Source organism: Ctenopharyngodon idella, chromosome 17 (assembly GCF_019924925.1).
Source record: "Ctenopharyngodon idella isolate HZGC_01 chromosome 17, HZGC01, whole genome shotgun sequence".
Classification (NCBI taxonomy): domain Eukaryota; kingdom Metazoa; phylum Chordata; class Actinopteri; order Cypriniformes; family Xenocyprididae; genus Ctenopharyngodon; species Ctenopharyngodon idella.
The window spans coordinates 35,293,318-35,314,291 of record NC_067236.1 but is presented as its reverse complement, the minus strand read 5'-3'; the positions used below and the strand labels follow the sequence as shown (position 1 = coordinate 35,314,291).

Sequence of the window (20,974 nt, the reverse complement as noted above, 5' to 3'; positions counted from 1 at the left end):
AATCATATGAGACCTACTTACATTTTTTACATCATTTTCATGATGAAAGATGTATTCAAACAAGGTCTTGTGTTTGAGAGGGAGAGACAGAGTGTCAGCGAGTCATGACAAACACTTGATTATTGTGTGTTAATAATAATTACATCACAGATATTACATTAAATCATGAATAAAAGGAATTACTTCTTTCACAAAGTAACTTTTTCAAGAAACTTTTACAGTTAGGTTAAATATACCTTGGACAAGTTCGGTCTCTTGGCGTACTTTGCCAAGTTTAACCTAGAAAGGTTAATGAATGGCCCATCTGGATTTGTTAGCATGGAGGCCTGAGATGGTAACAAAAAAGACAGTTAACTTACAATGCTTCAATGCTACAAATGTTTGCAAGTCAAACTAGTTCTTCCGTTAAACAACAGAATCAGGAATCTGCTGTATATGAATGGTCAGGGTTAGGGTTATTCTTACCGTTCCCAGCCTGACGAATCTCCCAGAAGCGCTGGTGACCGGACGGGCTGTGCTCGCTGTTCGAGGCGTTCTGATGGCCTGCTCCATCGTCTCTGGTCTACCAGACAGAGTACTAGGTCTTACAAATCCTGTGATGGGACGTCCTGACTGAGTCATTGGTCTAGGACACATAACACAATATTTCTATGAGATTATGTCAACCCTAACAACCCTCATTTGAACTATAACATATGTGAGGATCATGGAAAAGATTTGAACAAACATCATATTACAATTTGCTATAAATATGTAAACAGCAGCTTGAATTTTTATTCACATATTCAACGTTCAATAGCTTCCGCTAGAACCAATCAGGTTTGTTCTCACACGTCAAGCACATATGCAATGTTTATATGTGAATAAAAGCATAAATTCAAACTGTTCATCATATAAAGCGATCAAGTCTCTTCAGAAAATTTGGACTAAACCGCATATGAATTTGTTTTATGATTTCTTTTTGAACTTTTTGAAGAGTCAAAGTTGTAGTTGCGTAGCTGTCAATGGAAAATTTGGTCTAAACCGCTTGAACAGCTGGTTAAAGGAGACCTATAATGCCCCTTTCACAAGATGTAATATAAGTCTCTGGTGTCCCCAGAATGTGTCTGTGAAGTTTCAGCTCAAAATACCCCACAGATCATTTATTATAGCTTGTCAAATTTGCCACTATTTGGGTGTGAGCAAAAACACCTTTAAATGCAAATGAGCTGCTGCTCCCCGCCCGCTTTCCAGAAGAGGGCGGAGCTTTAACAGCTCACGCTTCGGTTGCTCAACAACAACAAAGCTGGAGAATCTCACGCAGCCAAAATGAGGATTGTCAGTAACGGTGTTCAGCCTTACATTGTTCAAACCGCAGTCGACACTGATGGAGAGACTCAGGAAGAAGTTACAACTTTTAGAACAATGGTTCCCAAACCTGTCCTGGAGGACCCCAAGCACTGCACATTTTGGATGTCTCTCTCATCTGACACACCTGATTCAACTCATCAGCTTATAAGTAGAGACTGCAAGACCTGAAGTAGATGTGTCAGATAAGGGTGACATACAAAATGTGCAGTGCTGGGGGTCCTTCAGGACAGGTTTGGGAACCACTGTTTTAGAATGCAACTGGACCTTTCTGAATGGTTAATGGATAAATTTATGTAGTTGCTGTGGAGTTGATTCAATTCATCCACTAGCATGTGCCGTAATGTTAATCTTTTGTGCAAATCCAGCGTTGAATTGACCCTCGTTTGTGAAGCAGTCCGGCGTAAAATGACGGCATGTCAACAACACTCTACTACAACAACTCTTCCTCTTCTCTAAAGCAGCCCAACATGGCCTCACCCCCTTTGTTGTGTGTTCTCGGGGGCGGGGTTTATGTAAATTTTAGGGTTAGTGATGTCACCAACCCAGGAAGAAGCTTGTTGTAGTCCTTACCAGCCGTTTGTTGTAGTCCTTAAACAGAGAATTCTTTAAAAGAAAATATCTCCCTTTGCATTAAACTTTAGCCCTATTCGGAAGGGACTAGTTTTCTAAACGACGTTTGTGTTACAATTCTTATCACTCGACGTCTGTCATTTCATGTTCAGACTCGGACGGGACTAACATCTCCGTGTTTATCACAGAGATGGGAGTGTGTGTGTTCTAGATGTGGGCTTTACAGAAGCTCACATGCTGTATTTACATGCATAATTTATGACGTATATATCTTTTAATCCATTATTTATTGATCTAATTTTAATTATTATTAAAACCCTATTTAAGTAAACTTCACGAGTTTATGTGAGCAGCGAAATCTAGCATCTTTTAAAACAATCCTCATCTATACTGGCATTTCAGAAACAATCTCCATCCACACTGGGGTACCTTGAGCAAGGCACCCCCAATCGCTCCCCGGGCGCCACAGCATAAAGGCTGCCCACCGCTCCGGGTGTGTATCACGGTTTGCAGTGTGTGTGTGTGTGTGTGTTCACTACTCACTGATTGTAGAAGGTGTGTGCACTAACTTGGATGGGTTAAATGCAGAGGACAAATTCCGAGTATGGGTTACCATACTTGGCCTTCACGTGTCACTTTCACTTTTTCACTTTCACTTATAAGAACTAGTTATTCAGATATCTGTCTTTCTTTCATTTTTTATTGATTTATTTCTTTTTTGGAGTGATGGAGGGAGTTTTGACGTCATTAGTGACATTTGCAATGATGAGATGATCAGTGTGGATACACAGATACGCCTCACACCATCAGATTCATCCAGAGCCAAAACACTCACGTAATTAACAAACAATGTTGCTCTGCAAGTAATTTGCAGTTTTATGCTTTAATAGCGAGAGGGCCGAAGGTTACACAGTGTAGCTTTACAACAGCTGGGGTCAGAGGTCAGAGGTCAGAAGTAGGCACCTGACAGCTGGAGTGGGCGCTCCGCCCTGGCTCGTTCCCAGAAGTCTCAGTGATGTTCCTGGACCTGACAAAACCAAAACAAGATGTAACGGCATCTTGTAAACACACATATTAGGTGCGTCCCAATTCACGTACTTGTGCACTATTCTATGATGTTTTTAAGTAGTGTGAGTAGTGAGTTCACACAGAAAACAGCAAAAAGAAAAAGTGACTTTAAATACCCGGATGATGCACTAAATTAACTAATTAAATTAATTAATTAAAAAAGAATGCATGAAGCTAGATTTTTTTTTAACGCAGAGGATCTTTCTTTTGATATATTGCATGTTCAGATATACAACAAAATATTCTATGGGCCATGAAAGTTTTGTGAAAATGATCAAAAATGCTGGCTGGTAACTTTCTTAAAGAGCTCTGGTAGGGAAAGAGTTAAAGTGCAGTTCCTGTAAAGCTAGGGCCTAAAGATGTTGAAAAACTGAGCTGCACTATATACAAATAAACTTGTCTTGATGTGTCTATGTGAATTATTTTTCTGGGACAGTTATATACTCACGTGCCACCTGAGCGATGGAGCTCTCATCCAACATCATCTCAGCGATGCCTTCCTGATCCACCTCCACCTCATCGATGTACACCATCTCCGTCAGAGCCCGGGTCTTCAAGCTCCACGCCGCCTGAAACCATCAGAACGAGAACATCATCTTCAGCTCTTCAGAAGAGGCTTGATCACGTGTGCAGTCAGACCATCACGTGTGTCACAACTAAACACACTCTCTGAGAGCAGGAGGATGCTACTGTGTTCACTGAAGGAAAGGTACAGGGAATACTGAACAAATAATAGGGAATACTGGGAGTATAATACTGGAACTTCAGGGATCATAACACAGCCGACAAGCTTAATGAAAGGGTTAACGTTACAAACAATTACCTCAGAAACTTGACCAGTACCAGGCTCCTTAGGCAACAGTAATGGAAGAGTGTGAACACTTTATTTGTATTTCAAATACTGACGTGTAGCAGCACATGACCAATAAAACCTGGCTGTTACATTCTAGTTTAATAAACACAGATCGCAGATCTGACAGTAGATATAATGAGTTTATGAGCACTAATCCACTGAGCTCCTCAGCTAACCTGCTAACAGCGCACTGACCTGGTCATACGGGCTTTCTGATAAGAGCTTTGAGCAAATATCGGAGCATCTCTGGAACTTCCGTCTCCTGCAGCAGCTCCAGAAACAGCGGGTCCATCGCGACTGTCACCTCCATGTGCACTCGATAATACACCGACAAATGCTACCAAGAAACGTTACAGACGGCTGTTTTTTTTTTTTTTGCAAACAAGTCAGAGATGACATTAATGAAATACAACTTTGCATACATTACACATAATGTATCAACAATATAATGTCATCTGAACCTATGAAAAGAGAAAAAAGTTGACTGTTAAGATAGCTTTTTTTAGAACATAAAGAAAAGCAGTCACAAATAAAGAAAAGAGGATAAAAACAAAAAACAAACAAACACCAAAACAAGTATTAATCGCGGTACAACACTACAGTTGACTGTAGAAATAGTCCGTGAAACATCAAAAGAGGGAAACTTAATAACCAACCTGCTGTTTGTAAACTGAGTTTTGGAGAACCACATAAAAAAACAATTTTAACAGTAGTTTCCTATCAATCTCTGAAGCTAATGTTGCTTACACACTGCACTGTATCAGACATCCATTAAACTTCAAAATATTTTTTCTGCAGTCCACTCAGAAATGACACGCAGTCTAAACGCATCCCACCAGCTGAGAACCATTCATTCACACTGCTTCAAAATCACTGTCATCTGAACTCTCATAATCAACTTCTTCACGGTTCTCCAGTATCTCCTCGGCCCATCCTTCAGCAGAGAAGCAGCATTTGGTCCTAAAGCCTGGCTGTAACTTGAGCACACGGCTTGGACCTCCTCCTCCACATCTGCAAGCCTTTTCTGAAGAAGACACAGTAGCCCGCGATGACCCTCTTCACTTAAACTGCCTAGAAGGAAAAATTAAAGCGAGGCATGACAATACTTCCATTGAGCTGTTATTGAGCTGACTTTACTGAAGAACTACAGACCATTTAGATCCAGCCACAAGGAATCCATAATGAGGATCTCAAAGTGAGTGGGGTATTATTGTCATATTTGATATTCAATATGTCTGATCATCTAGATGATCCATGATTTTTTATCACCAAAGGACAAAATGATTTAAAAATCCTGAAACTGACGTGCTTTATGGAGATTTTTGTACCCCTAATTATAGAAACCAATACCAAGTCTCTAGGCCCAGACATTTTGCTGTTTTCCACCTCTTTTCTCACTTAGTTGTCAAATCCCAACCCAGAATGAAGCTCCAACCACTCCTCCCACAACAGTATCAAACCTGCGCTCTTCCCCTCCCACTTCACCCCATCGCCACAGACAGCAAATTAAAAGAAAAAATGAATAAACTTTATTAATATTACAGCATTCATAACCAGGATATGTAGCGGTGGTTGGTACGATTCCATAGTTTCCCCAAAAGCATCACAGCAAGAAGGTAATAAAAGTTATCTTCTTCCCACTGTTTCTGCTAGAAGACATTTCTGATTTCATTGTCCGGATGTTCCCAGCCTTCTGAGAGAGGTGCAGTGCTGTCTCATCTCCCTCATCACAATGATCTTCCTCTTGAAGCCACACTTTTGACATGTACGCATCAAAAATCTTCTTGGTGAGGATGTTGCTGGATTCTGAAGTCACACAAATAACATCCCTTCGATACAAATTTGACCTGTACATTATAAACAGCAGGAAAAACACAAGCAAGTGTACATCCCATAACCTGGAGCAGAGTGCAAAAATTTTGATTCAAAAAGTCATCTTATGAAGGTGTAAGAGGTTAGGAAGACACACACACACTAAAGATTGTCTCCCTCGTTTCTTTATTGTAAGAACTTCTACTCAGCTGCTTAGGAAATACTACAGCCGAACTCACAAGAGACCGAAGCTTGAGGAAGACCTAGTGCTGGAAATGACGTCACCTGATAAAGAATAAGGGAGTAAATCCTCAGTGTAGCAGTCAGAAATTAAAATAAACATTGTAATTGTGTCGTTCGATTATTTAGAAGTACAGACCCAAACAGCAACAGATATGAGACAAATGTCATTTTCTCTCAAAAGCACCACCGCTGCACAAAAACTATAGAATAAACACTGTAAAATTAATCATATAAAATGTGTGGAATTATTTACTGTGGAATATTTACAGAAAGGTGGAAATTTACATTGTCCCATATGACAATGTATCTCATCTGCTCTGCATCCATTTGGTCTTCTGCTGTGACGATTTTATGTTGTCTGTCTAAAATGTAAATATGTGGGCTGTGTTGTAAGGGCCTAAGTTGGCATGCTGGTGGAGGACCCCATTCTGCGTGACTGCAACATATATTGTGATGTTACCACCACGTTGTCCCGGGACATTCAAAATAGCTCTGTGGCCAATGATGTTTCTCCCTCTCCCTCTTACTGCAACATTGAAGACACATAAACTCACCTTTTGCCTTTTTATCGTAGGCTACTTACACCTGATTGTTGAGTTTACAGTTACGCACCTAAGTGTCTGAACACCTGACAGCCATGTTTGATCAATTGGTTTATAGGGGTGGTATTTTGGAAAGCAGTGTCTTGAAATGACAAAGAAGTGACATTATGTTAGATTTCTGTGTCTAATGTAGAGAAGTGTGTTTAGTGTTTTGCAAAAAGTGTGTGGCTGAGAATGTGCTTATAGTGCAGATCTGGGCTGAGGTTTTGCTCCTTGAGTATAAGTTTTCAGTAACTGTGTGTTATTTTTATTTTTTTTTTAATTTTATCTGCTGGATAATGCAAGATGAAAGTGGTTCACCCAATATCATGGACAGTTAGCATGTCATTCCTGGCTTTTAACAACAAATTATGTGATGGAGGAAAGTCTCATTAATGCTCATGGTATTTCAGTTCATCCACGCATTGACAATGGAGTTTTAATTTAAGAGAGATGTTATACAGTGTTATTAATGTACTGTCATATTACACTATTTACAGCTTTCTCTTATGCAATCTCAGACAAAATATAAGACAGAAAGAATAAAAATAATAAAAAGAAGAAAGAACAAAAGACAGGTTTCCTAAAATAATATAAATAAGCAACAATTACCAGATTTTGTCATGTTCTTGGTTGTGAGGGCACAACGAGACAGGTAACTGTTTATCATCTCGACCTCCTCCCCTGCAGTTGTGCAGCACCTTCCTGATTTTTGCCACTCCAGATTATCTAACAAATCAGTGTGGCACTTATATTATAATCATATACAGTGTATTATTTAAGTAATAAAGATACAATTTCAAATGATGAAGAATATGCAGCACCTCACACTTGGTTGAATGAGCCTTGGCATGACAGAAAGGAACGATCTCATCTGCAGTAAAGGTCTGAGTTCAACATGGAGACTGACAGCTTCTCAAGGTAGGGCCGATACTTGCAAGCAATATCTGTGCAGTAGAGCTGTCCGTTTGTGGCTGCTTGGAGCTCCTTCTGCAGGAACAGTGGATAGGCAAATATTTCCCCTTGTTCATGTTAAGAGCCTTGAGTAGCTCTCTGTGTCTGCAAACAACCACCTCAAGGCCCTCTTCATCCAGTTTGCCTGCTCTTCTGGCAGTTTCACATGCAGCAGACCATTGACTGGCTCCACAGATCCCTCTGCATGACAAAATAATTCTGGTTAAAACTGAAATTTGAAATTTTTCCACAACTAGTCAGGTTACATCACACCAACTGGCATCTTTGTAATGATTGGAGACAATAAAGGTTTACTTTCAAACTACTACTTAAGGTTTAGTCAGGGCTCAGGCACATCTTCCGCTTTATCTACTGCAGCTACACAAATGAGTCGAAAGGCAGGGTGACAAACTGCATTCACAGTCACTATCTATTACAGAGATCTGCTATTACATAATGAATGACCGAGCTACTAACTATCCACTTTGGGCTCCACCACACACACCCATATCCAAATCCAATTTCAACACAAGATGGCTTGAAAGAGTGCACCATATTGCTTAAAGTGCTTGTAACAAACTAAGATACTAGTCTGTATTATATAAGCTTACACCAACTGGTCTTGAGGGATACATTAACTATTTAATAAAGAAACAATCCTACATTTCAAATTGTGGATTTAAATCAAAGGTGCAACACTGTATATTTTACTAACACTTTTCATTTTACTCCTGATCTCATCAACAAAATGGTGAACATCAGTGTCCTTGGCAATGAAGGTGCCATCAAAATATGGTTCCTCTGACCTTGATAGAATAAGAAAAAAAGATGTACAGTGTCAGACATTATTTGTTCTGTTAATTTCAAATTAAACAACTACAATTGTAAAACAACTAACCCTTTTGACTGACGAAATCGGTACTGTTTTCGGTACAAGCATGTTGGGTGTACATGCCGGGCAAGTGAAGTGCTCTACACTGGCCATTTTCTCACACTGGAACTGGCAGAATGTGTATTCCATATAGCTTCTTTGGAATACGTCTCCATGTGTTTTCCCAGCCTGTACATTCGAGTAGTAAAGAGTAAAATGAAATAGCTACACTAATATTCTCCCAACTCTACTTATGGCAACCTTGATCCACACTGATCTTACCCTTCCAAAGTGACAAGTCCTCCTGTCCAACATCCGCAAAAAACCTTGTCTCGATAAACTGGGTGCAACAGTTTTCATTTCTTCAAATGTACTGAAGACATCCACTGAAAACAGAGTGTCAGCATTCACAGATGCTGGCCAATCTTATTAGGTCGCTCATGTCAGGTGTCCAATGTGCCAGACATAATCTGCACAGCAAGTTTGGCAAGTGCAAATCATACCGACCTAAAATCAAACAGTAGAACAATACTTGTTTGTAACACACAAAGGGACAAAATAAATTAAAATATAAAACCATAGTTCATACCATTTATGCAAACTAAAATTATTGCTCGGCCAACTGATTCTGTGATGTTTGCAGGGTCACAAGTGCATTAATGGACAGATCTCACTGAAAAGAGAAGCTCAATAATTAGTGAGAAAGCATTAAAATATGTCCAGTTAAGATTGTAATTTAAATAAAAGTAAAAAAATAAATAAATAAAACAAAAACATAACTTTAACCACTTTACCAAAATAATCTCTACCTTGATTGAACAGTGAATATCTGCCATGTTTTTTTACACAGCTCACCGTTGGCTCAATGGGCTTGTAAATTCCTTCAATGCAGGACTCCCTGTTATGGAGGGAGAGTTTCTCATGTTTATGTCTGTCTCAGTCCATACACAGACACTCTTGTGGCATGCAGCGAATGATGGCAGGAGATGTGCAGTGGCTGCAGTTCCTTTCTGGAACCACATTGCAGGACAGCAAGCAGTCGATGTGATCAGATCTTGCTTTCCGCCACTCAACTTTGGGCTGCAGATTGACACAAGCACCATGATGTGGATGTTGAAGGACACTTTGTGCCTTGAACATCTGATGAGGTCAGAATGTCCTGCAATTTCTGCATCTCACAGTCTGAAAGACAGAAATAAGAAAATAATCATTCCTTTCACGCTTATTGTTGCTAACTTGCTTAATTACAGTAAGGTGTCATCTTACCAAATGAATGTTGAGAGCAGTTTGATTGGGTAACTGCTGTGGGAACCTCCTCAGCTGACTCAAAAGGAGTCGTGTCCTCACTGCCAGCCACAGAAACAACTGAAAAGATAGATAGAAAGGAAAGAGATAACAATGTTCATGTCTTACAAGCATGTAATACAGTGTTCGTATATTGACTTAAGGCTATAACAGGCATGGCTAATTCACATGTCTGACAATTCTATTACTCTCTAAAAGTTTTTCTTCATAATTTGGACATAATCTGGAATTGTTCGCAGCATTTCATTTACTACCACAAAAGTGAGACAAAACTTACAGAACTGGAAGGTTCTTACAGATAACAGATTCACCATGTGGTGTTTCTGATGGCAGTTTAACATACAGTATTTAAAGGACAAAATTATTAAAAACCAGAAACAGAAATCCTATTAAGTTTTACCATAGACAAAAATAACTAAATAACTAAAAAATAAAATAAATAATTAAAGGGAAACGCTGTTGACTGGAAGCCCCACACAGTGTGGTGGTCTATGTTTCAAAAGTGACACAAAACCAAATATAATCACATAGAGCTCTACAGTATGTTATAACAAACAAGCTGAATTCTGTATACAATGGGCACAGTTATACTGAGTTAAGAAAGATTGGGTGGTGGGTAATCACAAATAATCTTGGAAGATCTGGACTACCTGTAGCTGAAGCACATTTTCTTGTCTCTCCACTTCTGCTTCTTTTTAGCAGTGGACGTCCTTCTCCATCTCTCTCCACCCATCGGGCATTAAATTTACTGCCTTTAGCAGCTGCTTTGCCCTTGGCTTCCTTTGCCTTGCATAACAGAAAGTGAGCATTGTATGACAGCACTGAAATAAGTCCAACTCTTGAGCAGTTCATACAAATGTTGCGCTCTAATTCCCACACTTTAGTATTATCAATACTACAAGATCACTGTGTCCATGAATATACTCACTTTGTTTTGAGCAAGAAGCATGTCGGCAAGGAAAATAGCATCCTCTGCTCTCCCTCTGTCTTGCTGAGCAGCCATTTCAACGTTACTATATTGGAAAGGAAGATAAAAGCATGATCAGACAAAAAATAAAGATTGAGGACGGGTGTAGGGAGAGTCAGGAAAAACATCTCATACCAGTAAATACAGGACCAATATCACTGACACCGATACTTTTTCCTTTTAAAAGCATGCACTTGAACTTACATGTACTTTCCTTTAGGGGAAAGCAGTGTGTCCTGATATATGAGGTGAATGCATCATTCATATGCTAAATCTGAATACATTTTCATGAATGCTAAAATATTTCGTGATTTGTGCTCTCGATGCGTCTGTAATTAGTCGTGTGTATGGTTATCGTAGTAAAACCATTAATTTTTTTAAGTACCCCAAAAGGTAAAACTTTTGCACATTTTCTTCTGACAGATTTATTAACATCAATTACAGAATACAATAAAAATTAAAGAAATTTAATTGCATGAACTAGCCTAATTAATGTTACATGTACACTACTGTTCACAGGTTTGGGGTCAGTAAGATTTTTAATGTTCTTGAAAGAAGTCTCTTCTGCTCACCAAGGCTGCATTTATTTGATCAAAGATACAGTAAAAACAGTAATATTGTGAAATAGTATTGCAATTTAAAATAGGCTCTCTGTCTATTTGAATATGTTAAAATGTAATTTATTTCTGTGATCAGAGCTGAATTTTCAGCATCAGAATTATTTGATGAAAAAAAAATTAAAAGAAAAGAATTTACATGAAATAGTTTTTTTGTAACAATGTAAAAGCCTTTAAATGAAAAAAATAATAATAATAATTTCCTTTAAAAAAATCTTACTGACATCAACATTTTGAACGGTTGTGTATTTCAATTTGTTTATTGTGAAATAACTTCTGATTGTTTCTCTGTGCTGATGAAGCTTTTAGGGAACGCAGCTCTATTTGAACAAACACTGAGCGAACCGTCATTAGTTCCGTCTTGTGTGTTTAGATGAGCAGAAGTAGCTCTTTCCTACAGTTATTCGCTAAAAATAGTTTATTTTTCCATGTAGAAGCTCATTTTACGCACTGAATTTCGTGCTAAATAAATAAAATTACTGGTTTAAAAAACACCTTAGGATCGATATTTTTATGTGAGGATCGATCCTTTGTATCGAAATTTCACAGTCGATCTATATATATATATATATATATCATCATCAACGAGCAGCGGGTTTATCTAACGTCACTTCCCATCTACTAGAACAGCAGTTTATCAACATAATATAACATAGGGTACAACGGGGCTAAAGACACCTTAAGAACAATTGTGCTTGTCACTACTCTCAAAGTGTATGATTGCAGGAAAAATATATATGTTTGTACTGAACATTGATGGAGCAACAGATTTAGTTTGAAAATAAATCATAAAAGTAGTTAATATTGTTTAAAAATCTTATAAACACATGGGGTAAAAGGCACACAGTATTTATACAAATACTTTAGCTAAAATAATGTTTTTAAAAATGACTAGGTTAATACTTGTTCAAAAGAATAACTTTAGCAAAGTTTGTACTATTTTCTGTTTATTCTGATAAATAAAATAATTAATTTTTGTTCAATAAATATACTGTCATTAAAATAGACCTATGTTAATATAAAAATATATTTTAAAAATACAGAAATAAAATTACTTTAAAAAGTAAAGATTCTGAAAGCATTGAAGGAGATCCCATAATATTTAATAGATTTACAGTAGTAACAATAAATGATATTTTAATATAATATAATATTTTTTAAATATGATTGTTTTATTATAAATATGGGTATTATGTCTTAGATGGATACCTAATTTGATATATGTTATTTTCCATCTGAATCTAACCATGTCATGTCAAGAAATGGAAAAGTCAGTCAGCTGTTCATTATCATGTTAATTATTGTGCCTTTTGCCCCAACAGCAGGGGCGCTTTTTACCCCAAATACCATACGCCTAGAGAAGGCAAATCGTGACACTGACGCGCTTCCTCTAGTGGACCAGCGTGTGTATGACACGCTTTGGCGTGATCGGGTTGATCTCAAAAAAGTGATGAATTTATCATGTGAGGCTCCTGTTTCCTCAAATGAAATTAGAGATGCAAAAAATTAACAATGACTCCTACTATGAAACAAGGGCTGATATCTCTCATTCCAGACAAAAGATGCAACTATAATTGATAATTGGCGTCCTATTACTCTTCTTTTGATTATAAATTAATTGCTTCCATATTCGTCAAGAGATTAAAGCAACATTTACATCATATCATTAATGAAACACAGATGGATTTATGAAAGGTCGTCATATTAGTTGTGGATCTTATTGATTATAGAGATGAAATCAAGTCTGATTCAATTATCTTATTCCTCGATGTTTATAAGGCCTTCGACACTGTAAAGCACCAGGTCCTCATGAACTCTTTAGAGGCTTTTGGATTTCCCTCAAGATTCATAAATATTGTTCAAATGTTGTAAAGAAATAGATAGTTGTATAATTTTAAATTCACGTTCATCACCAAGGTTTCCTATTCTTCGTGGAATACGTCAGGGTTGCCCTTTGAGCCCCTTTTTATTTTTATTGGTTGTAGAAACATTATCCATAGATATTTTGCACAATAATAACTTTGCTGGCCTGAATATCTTTAACAGAGAGATTCGAATCTCACAATTATCAGATGATACTTTATTCTTGAAGGATAAAGAGCAAGTTTCTCCAGTCTAACTACAATTAATGCCTTCTCTAACGCTTCTGGGCTCAAACTTCATTTATCTGAGTGTGAAATTATTTATTTGACACTGTAGAAACTGAAATTGAAAATATTTATAGCGATTAAAAATGAAGTGAAATATTTGGGGATTCATATAACGAAAAATGTAATTAGTAGACAGTTTCTGAATTTTTCTCAACGGTTATTGAAAACAAAATATATTTTTAATAATTGTCTCCAAAGAGATTTATCAATTTTAGGCAGTTTTCTTATCCAAAACAGAAGGATTATCCAGATTTGTGAACCCTTCCCTGTCTTTAGCTGTAGATAATCACACCTCCAAACATATAGAGAAGATTTTTCTTGATTTTATTTGGAGTAATAAATCTCACAAACTGAAGAAATATATTTTAGCAAACAAAAGGAGTGATGGGGGTCTTGAAGTCCTGAATTATTGACTGTGACAGGTGGCCTCTCTTTTTTGATGAAATGTAATTACTCCACTGGTAAATTACCTGTTAAACTGGCCAGATTTCATCAACAAGCTTTGTTAGCCTGGAAACTGGTTTACAACCACAACTTTCCCCCACAAAACCATCTCATGGAACAATTCAGATATTAAAATTAGAAACAGATCATGCATTAATGCGGCCCAGGATCTGTGTTGATATAAACTGCATCTGTCCTGTTTACACACATTCCCTTATGCATTCATAATACTGTGTGCATTATTAAATGATTTGCCTTGCAGAATTAGTTTAACAACTTTCTAATATCTCAAATTCTATGAAGTGCGCCATTTGTGTCAGGGCCTGACATTTCTCGATCATCTGGGCCCTCCCCCAAACATCAGGATTTATTCATTATTTAATGTCTTAATAATTTCTGTCCTTTCCTCTTGATGAGTTTTCAACATTTCAGTAAAAGTGGTCCAAAGTGCAATTAAGTTATTATAGCAGGAAAAATAAATTAAAACTGTTAAAAAATGTACAGTGTTTTTACAGTATGGTTTTAATTAATCTGATTCTTTCAGGTTTATGTTTCTGCAATGTTCCACATTTGAAGCTCATTTGAATAGTCCGGTTGTCCATAAGGAATTTCTTACAATGGTAAAAGCTTTACCTAATGGTCTTGTTCATTTAATGAGATGTCACTTATCATTTAAAGAGATTGTAAAGAGTGAACAGACATTTTTGGTTGAAGACAAGAGTATTTGTGACCCAAAATGTACTAACAAAATTATAAGAAATGTGTTTCAGTTTAGAAAAAGAATCAGTCCGAGGGGAAAATATTTCTGGAATTCTTTAATAGATAAGATTAATTGGAAAAAAGCATGGCTCTTACCTTATAAAGTTAACAAACTACATTTGAGTTGTAATTTTTTGTAATTTTAGTATTGAGTCAATTGATCATCTTTTCTTCAAATGCCTCTTTGTCAAAGAATTTTGGTCTTATTTGTCAAATTTTTTGGCTTCGAAATCCAATTTGGTCATTGATTTAACTATGTGTGATATATTCTGTTATTTTTCACATTGTGAACAAAATATAAAATATATAGGAAATTTAGTTATTTTATTGGCAAAATATTACATTCATAAATGTAAATTTTCCTCAACACTGCCCAAATTAAACCACTTTCTCTGTGACCTTAACTATTTAATTATGACACTAAAAAAGATTGACAACAAAAAGTGTCAAATTTATGAATCTGTAAAATAATCTGATGAATGTTATGTAAATTGCTTTATTAACTATGTATTTTTGTTCTTTTTCTTTAATGATTGCCTTCCCCTAATTTATGCCTTTGTCGTCCTTCATTATTTATATTTTGATGTCATCCATTGTTATTTTGAAATGTTGAAGTTGTTCTTGTTCTTACCCAGCAAGCAACAGCCGTCATTTCACCGTCTCGGTTAACTATAGGCCCGATATAGTCCGGCTATGAGTAACCCACTTTTAGCCACAATAATCTTTAATTTGGTTACATGTCGTTTTTGCCAAAATAACTTGCGAGATGTATGATATTCCATCATGTAAGCAAAGTCAACAGTGATTACAAGGTGTTTGGTTTCATATCTTTGACATGTTCTGTGTGTAGGCTGTGCGTAGCCACGATTTAGCTCGTAGTCAGACCGGCTATTTGTAGCCCACCTATAGTCAATCCTGATTTATTGTATTTTTTGGACAGGAAGTGCATGAGATGGTTGATATCCCATCATGTTTGCAATGTTAATGATATCTACAAGATGTAAAGTGTCATTTCATGACATGGTCTATCTGTAGTCATGATTTAGCTCTGAATTGGATAGGCTATGTGCAGTCTGCTTTTAGTCCACCCGGCGAAATCGAGGCAGTCTAATTTTTACGGCTTGGCTACAGTCCTGATTCAGACCAGCAATGAGTGTAGTCAAAATAGTGTTAAAGGGATAGTTCACCCAAAAATGAAAATGTGATGTTTATCTGCTTAGCGCGTTTTCACTTGAAAGTTAGTAGAGATCACTGTTGCCAGATCTCGCGATAAACATTTCCGCCATTTTACAACTGTCGGAGAGCAAGCAACAGCAAATGTTAAAGCAAATTCATTCCTGCTTTTGGTCTTTCAAGTATCTGTGTTTTTCATTTTGACATGTGTTCATTATTTATGTACATTATTTGTTATCATGTGTAGGAACCGTGACATTTTAGCGGGTAACAGTGCAGACTCAGAGTAAGCCATGTTGTGTTAGATTAACATGCTACATGCACATGTACTGTAGTGTTTCCTTGTGCCCTAAAACTCTCTAATTATCTAAATACAAGGGGGTAAACATGAAACCTGTGCAACCTATTATTATTTGTTATGAAAGCCTCATATATCTTTTAATCTTTTGATAATTATGATATGAAAATATGAGATTTTGATTTGGCCAGGCAAGTTTATTTTGTATAGCACATTTCAACAACAAGGCAATTCAAAGTGCTTTACAGAAAACATGAAATTTATGGAACCGACAATTAATCAGGTTGTTTTATAAACCAAAAAACATTGTTAACCTTTTTTTATTTAACTTTTTTGTCAATGTTTTATATTTTTATTATGTTGTAAAATGTTCCATATTTTTAAAAATTGTTTAATTGTATTGTAAACGTCTTTTTAGACACAAAATTGCTTGCTGCAATAAAATAAAATAAATAAATAAATAAATAAAATCTCGTTTGAATAGTAGCATGCACAGTGGTGCTCTCGTGAACGCGCTGGAAATTAATATTTTGTAAATAAAGTCGTAAATTGTTTTTTGCTCAAACAAAGCCCTCGCGTCGCTTCATGAAACTGTGGTTAAACCACTGGAGTCACATGGAGTACTTTAATGAGGTCTTTATACTCTTTACTGTCAATGGAGGGAGAAATCTTACAGACTTTATTAAAATGATCTTCATTTGTGTTCCGAAGATGAACGAAAGTCTTACGGGCGACATGAGGGCGAGTAAAAATGACAGAATTATAATTTTTGTGTGAACTAACCCTTTAATGAAATTTGGCCGAATAAAAAAACAAAACATAATTGTTGTTGTTCGTTTGTTTTCTGTCAGCAGAGGGCGACGTACACACTACAGCGACAAAATGCTTCTTTATTTTTACACTGTCTTGAAATATTCAAATGTATTTGCTAATACTTGAATGTTATTGTTGATGAGCTTCTGGATCTGTGTTTGGATCAGACTGTTTAATCTCTCATCGGAGTTCAGAGAAAGAGAGAGAAGTTGATCGATACTGACCCGCTCTCTCTCTCTCTCTCTCTCTCTCTCTCTCTCTCTCTCTCTCAATTATATTCAATTCAGATAGCTTTATTGGCATGACAAAAAAAAAAAAAAAAAAAAAAAAAAAACATTTTGTCTTGCTAAAGCATTTAACCAACATAGAAAAATATTTAGAACAACAGAACATCTGAGTAAAGCCTATGTAGAGAAAATAATAAACTAAATAAAAATAATAGTAGTAACAAAATAATAAAAATAATTATAAAAATAATAAATAAAAAAGATTCTAATACAGAAATCATGTAACAACTGAACTTAGAATTTGAACATTATCTACATTATATACATGTGTGTAGGTCTAATGGGGGTGTGTTTATTGGCTGTTTGTTTCTTTCTGGTTGTCCCTCAGGAGATGATACAAATCTTGCAGTTATATTGGAACATTTGGCTTCTTCGCCAAGAATGTAACAGAGTTTTTGGGTTGGGCTACAGGTGTTAAATTGGGGAAATATTTTATTAATTTTGGGGTAGTAGTGGTCTCTGATTTCTTGGTATTTTGGGCATTCTGTGAGGAAGTGCAGCTCCGCCTCCGTCACTCCCAGGATGCAGTGCGAGCAGAGTCTCTCTCTCTCTCTCTCTCTCTCTCTCTCTCTCTCTCTCTCTCTATTTGTGACGAGAGAGAGAGAAAGTGAAAGTAAGTTAGAGTTCATCTGTCGCCATTTTATGCTGTTAAAATACGAATATGAGCGTCAAAGTGTTTAATAGAAACGTTTATCAAAGTTTATGCAGGAATTTCCGTGTATCTTTATGATGTTAAAGCTGGAGGATTTGAGAACCTGTAACTTGTGAAAGTTTGATCAAGGTGAGTGTTCATGTGTGGTGACTTCCTCATACTAATATGAATGTATATATGATTGTTTGCTAAAATAAAATAAACTTTAATAAAGTGTTTCTTTCAACTTGACTTCAGTGTTTCTTGTGTGTTTCGTGATGTCTGTGATTCTTCAGAAGTTTAACAGTGTAAACATGTATAACTGAGCTTGAGTTAACGCAGTCACGTGATCCTTTTTCTCCCACACTCAACATATGTTCAGCTAAATTATGAAGGTTGTTAAATCATTTAATTTTGTGTCTATTTTGTCAGTGGAGGAGATCAAACTCATCAGATTCTCCTGCAGCTTCATCATGGGTGATTCACAAGGATCCAGAGATGGAGATTTTTCTCCAGGATGCAGGTACTTTCAACAAACGCTGTAAAATATTGTATTACATCACAGAAAAAAGATCACAGTTTTTGATTTTTTCCACCCACTGATCGCAGAAACAGATTACAGAAAAAAGTGTATCTTATTTTGTTTTGTTTTGTTTGTTTTAATATCAAAATGAAATATTAAAGAAAAAGATCATAAAGTTTCCTCAAAGTGCTTTTTGATGAAAGATAAATGTGTTTATATTAATATGGTTCCTGTCATAAAGAATGAACACAGTAATCTAAAGGATTGAACTGAATCTGTTCTGTTACAGTTCAGTCCAGCAGAAGAGCTCAAACCCAGAGTCCAGCTGTGTGTCTGTGAAGAGTAACTGCTCTATGGAGGACCCAATACATTTTAAGAGTGGAAACACACGGCCTGATCCCAGGTATATTATTTCTATAAAAATATATGCTTATAGTCGTTATTAATATACAGCAGTGTAATGAGTTCAGATCCTGTAAGTTTCAGTCTATTAATGATTTCCATTGTGTTCTTGTGCAAAGCTCGATGTATTGTATTGTTAAAACATTCACACACTGTAAAATCTGTTGGTCTGTTACTCAGTTAATGACACAATTACATCAATATCAGTGTGTCTGATTCTTTACCCTCTTCATTCTGATTGAAGGTCAAATCTTTTATCCAGTCCAGTTAAAAACAAAACTGTGAACACGCCTGTGATTCGACCACAAGACTTTAATGAAAGCATGAATCCTGGTTTCAGGTAAAATGGAGGACTTTTTTGTTGTTGTTGCTTAATTTTAGGTGCTGCAATGCACATCACACATCACTCAATCACATGAATAATAACTGAAACATTTCAGAAACCTAATGATGTTCTGTGTCTCATAATACAGCGAACAAATAAATCCATTTTGTATTTTGTATTTACTCCTTAAACTTGTATAATAATCTGGTATTTTAATCTTACAGCCATGACTCTAAACCTGAGGTCTTAAACACACTGAGATCAAATCTGAGAAAGAAGTTTGAGTGTTTGTATGAGGGAATATCAAAGCAGGGAAACCCAACACTCCTGAATGAGATCTACACAGAGCTCTACATCACAGAGAGTGAAAGTGGAGAGATCAATAATGAGCATGAGGTGAGACAGATTGAGACACAGTCCAGGAGAGCAGAAACAGAGGACACACCGATCAAATGCAGTGACATCTTTAGACCTTTACCTGGACAAGACAAACCCATCAGAACTGTGCTGACAAAGGGAGTCGCTGGCATTGGAAAAACAGTCTCTGTGCAGAAGTTCATCCTGGACTGGGCTGAAGGGAAAGAGAATCAGGACGTCCAGCTCATATTTCCTCTTCCTTTCAGAGAGATCAACTTAATGAAGGACAAAACACTCAGTCTTTCAGATCTTCTTCATGTCTTTTTCCCTGAAACAAAAGAAATGGAAATATCCAGTGATAAGTATAAAGTTTCCTTCATCTTTGATGGTCTGGATGAGTGTCGTCTGTCTCTGGATTTTCAGAGCGATGTGAGGTTGTGTGATGTGACTGAATCAGCCTCAGTGGACGTGCTGCTGACGAACCTCATTGCGGGGAATCTGCTTCCCTCTGCTCTCATCTGGATCACCTCCAGACCAGCAGCAGCTGATCTCGTCCCCTCTGAGTGTGTCCATCGAGTGACAGAGGTACGAGGCTTCAGTGACCCACAGAAGCAGGAATACTTCAGGAAGAGAATCAGTGATCAGAGTCTGTCCTACAGGATCATCTCACACCTGAAGTCATCAAAGAGCCTCTTTATTATGTGTCACATCCCAGTGTTCTGCTGGATCTCAGCCACTGTTCTAGAGAAGATGTTGAGGAAATCACAGAAAGGAGAGATTCCCAAGACTCTGACTCAAATGTACACACACTTCCTGATCCTTCAGACCAACATCAAACATGAGAAGGACTATGAGAAGAAAGTGAAAGATGAAGACATGATTGTCAAACTGGGGAAACTGGCATTTCAGCAGCTTGTGAAAGGCAACCTGATCTTCTATGAGGAAGACCTGAGAGAGTGTGGCATTGATGTGACAGAAGCATCAGTGTACTCAGGATTGTGCACTCAGATCTTCAGAGAGGAGTTGGGCTTGTATCAGGGGAAAGTCTTCTGCTTTGTTCATCTGAGCATTCAGGAACATCTAGCAGCTCTATATGTGCATCTCTCCTTTATAAACAAGAACATCAATGTGTTTGACCAGATTACCAAACCAACTAAAGCTTCACTATCTGATCTCCATCAGAGAGCTGTGGATGAGGCTTTAGACAGTAAAAATGGGCATCTGGACCTTTTCCTTCGTTTCCTTTTGGGTCTGTCAGTGGAGTCTAATCAGAGTCTCTTACAAGAACTAAAGACACGGACAGGAAACAGCTCTCACAACAATGAGAAAACAGTTCACTATATCAAAGAGAAGATCAGTAAGAATCCCTCTCCAGATAAATACATCAATCTGTTTCACTGTCTGAATGAACTGGGTGATCTTTCACTAGTGAATGAAGCTCAACCTCATATGAGCTCTGGAGGATTACGTAATGTGAAACTCTCCTCATCTCAGTGGTCAGCTTTAGTTTTTGTGTTGTTGACCTCAGAGCGGACAATGCTGAAGTTTAACCTGAAAAACTTAATTGGATACACAAATAATCAGTAAGTAACACTGAGTTCAATCATTACAGTCTAAAACA

The 20,974-nt window shown here is 37.0% G+C and overlaps 1 protein-coding gene, 1 long non-coding RNA gene and 1 pseudogene across 12 annotated transcripts in view; 1 reads left to right on the top strand and 2 right to left on the bottom strand.

The window, feature by feature from the left end:
- Positions 1-20,974, top strand: part of LOC127499176 (protein NLRC5-like) — a 784,214-nt gene that overhangs the window by 271,088 nt on the left and 492,152 nt on the right. The window lies entirely within an intron of this gene.
- LOC127499183 (tetratricopeptide repeat protein 8-like) overlaps positions 1-20,974 on the bottom strand; it is a 370,710-nt pseudogene that overhangs the window by 5,929 nt on the left and 343,807 nt on the right.
- LOC127499188 (uncharacterized) overlaps positions 19,659-20,974 on the bottom strand; it is a 127,607-nt gene continuing 126,291 nt past the window's right edge. Inside the window, exon 3 of the long non-coding RNA XR_007926065.1 lies at positions 19,659-19,836. This is a non-coding gene — a long non-coding RNA (uncharacterized LOC127499188). The remainder of the gene's footprint in view (positions 19,837-20,974) is intronic.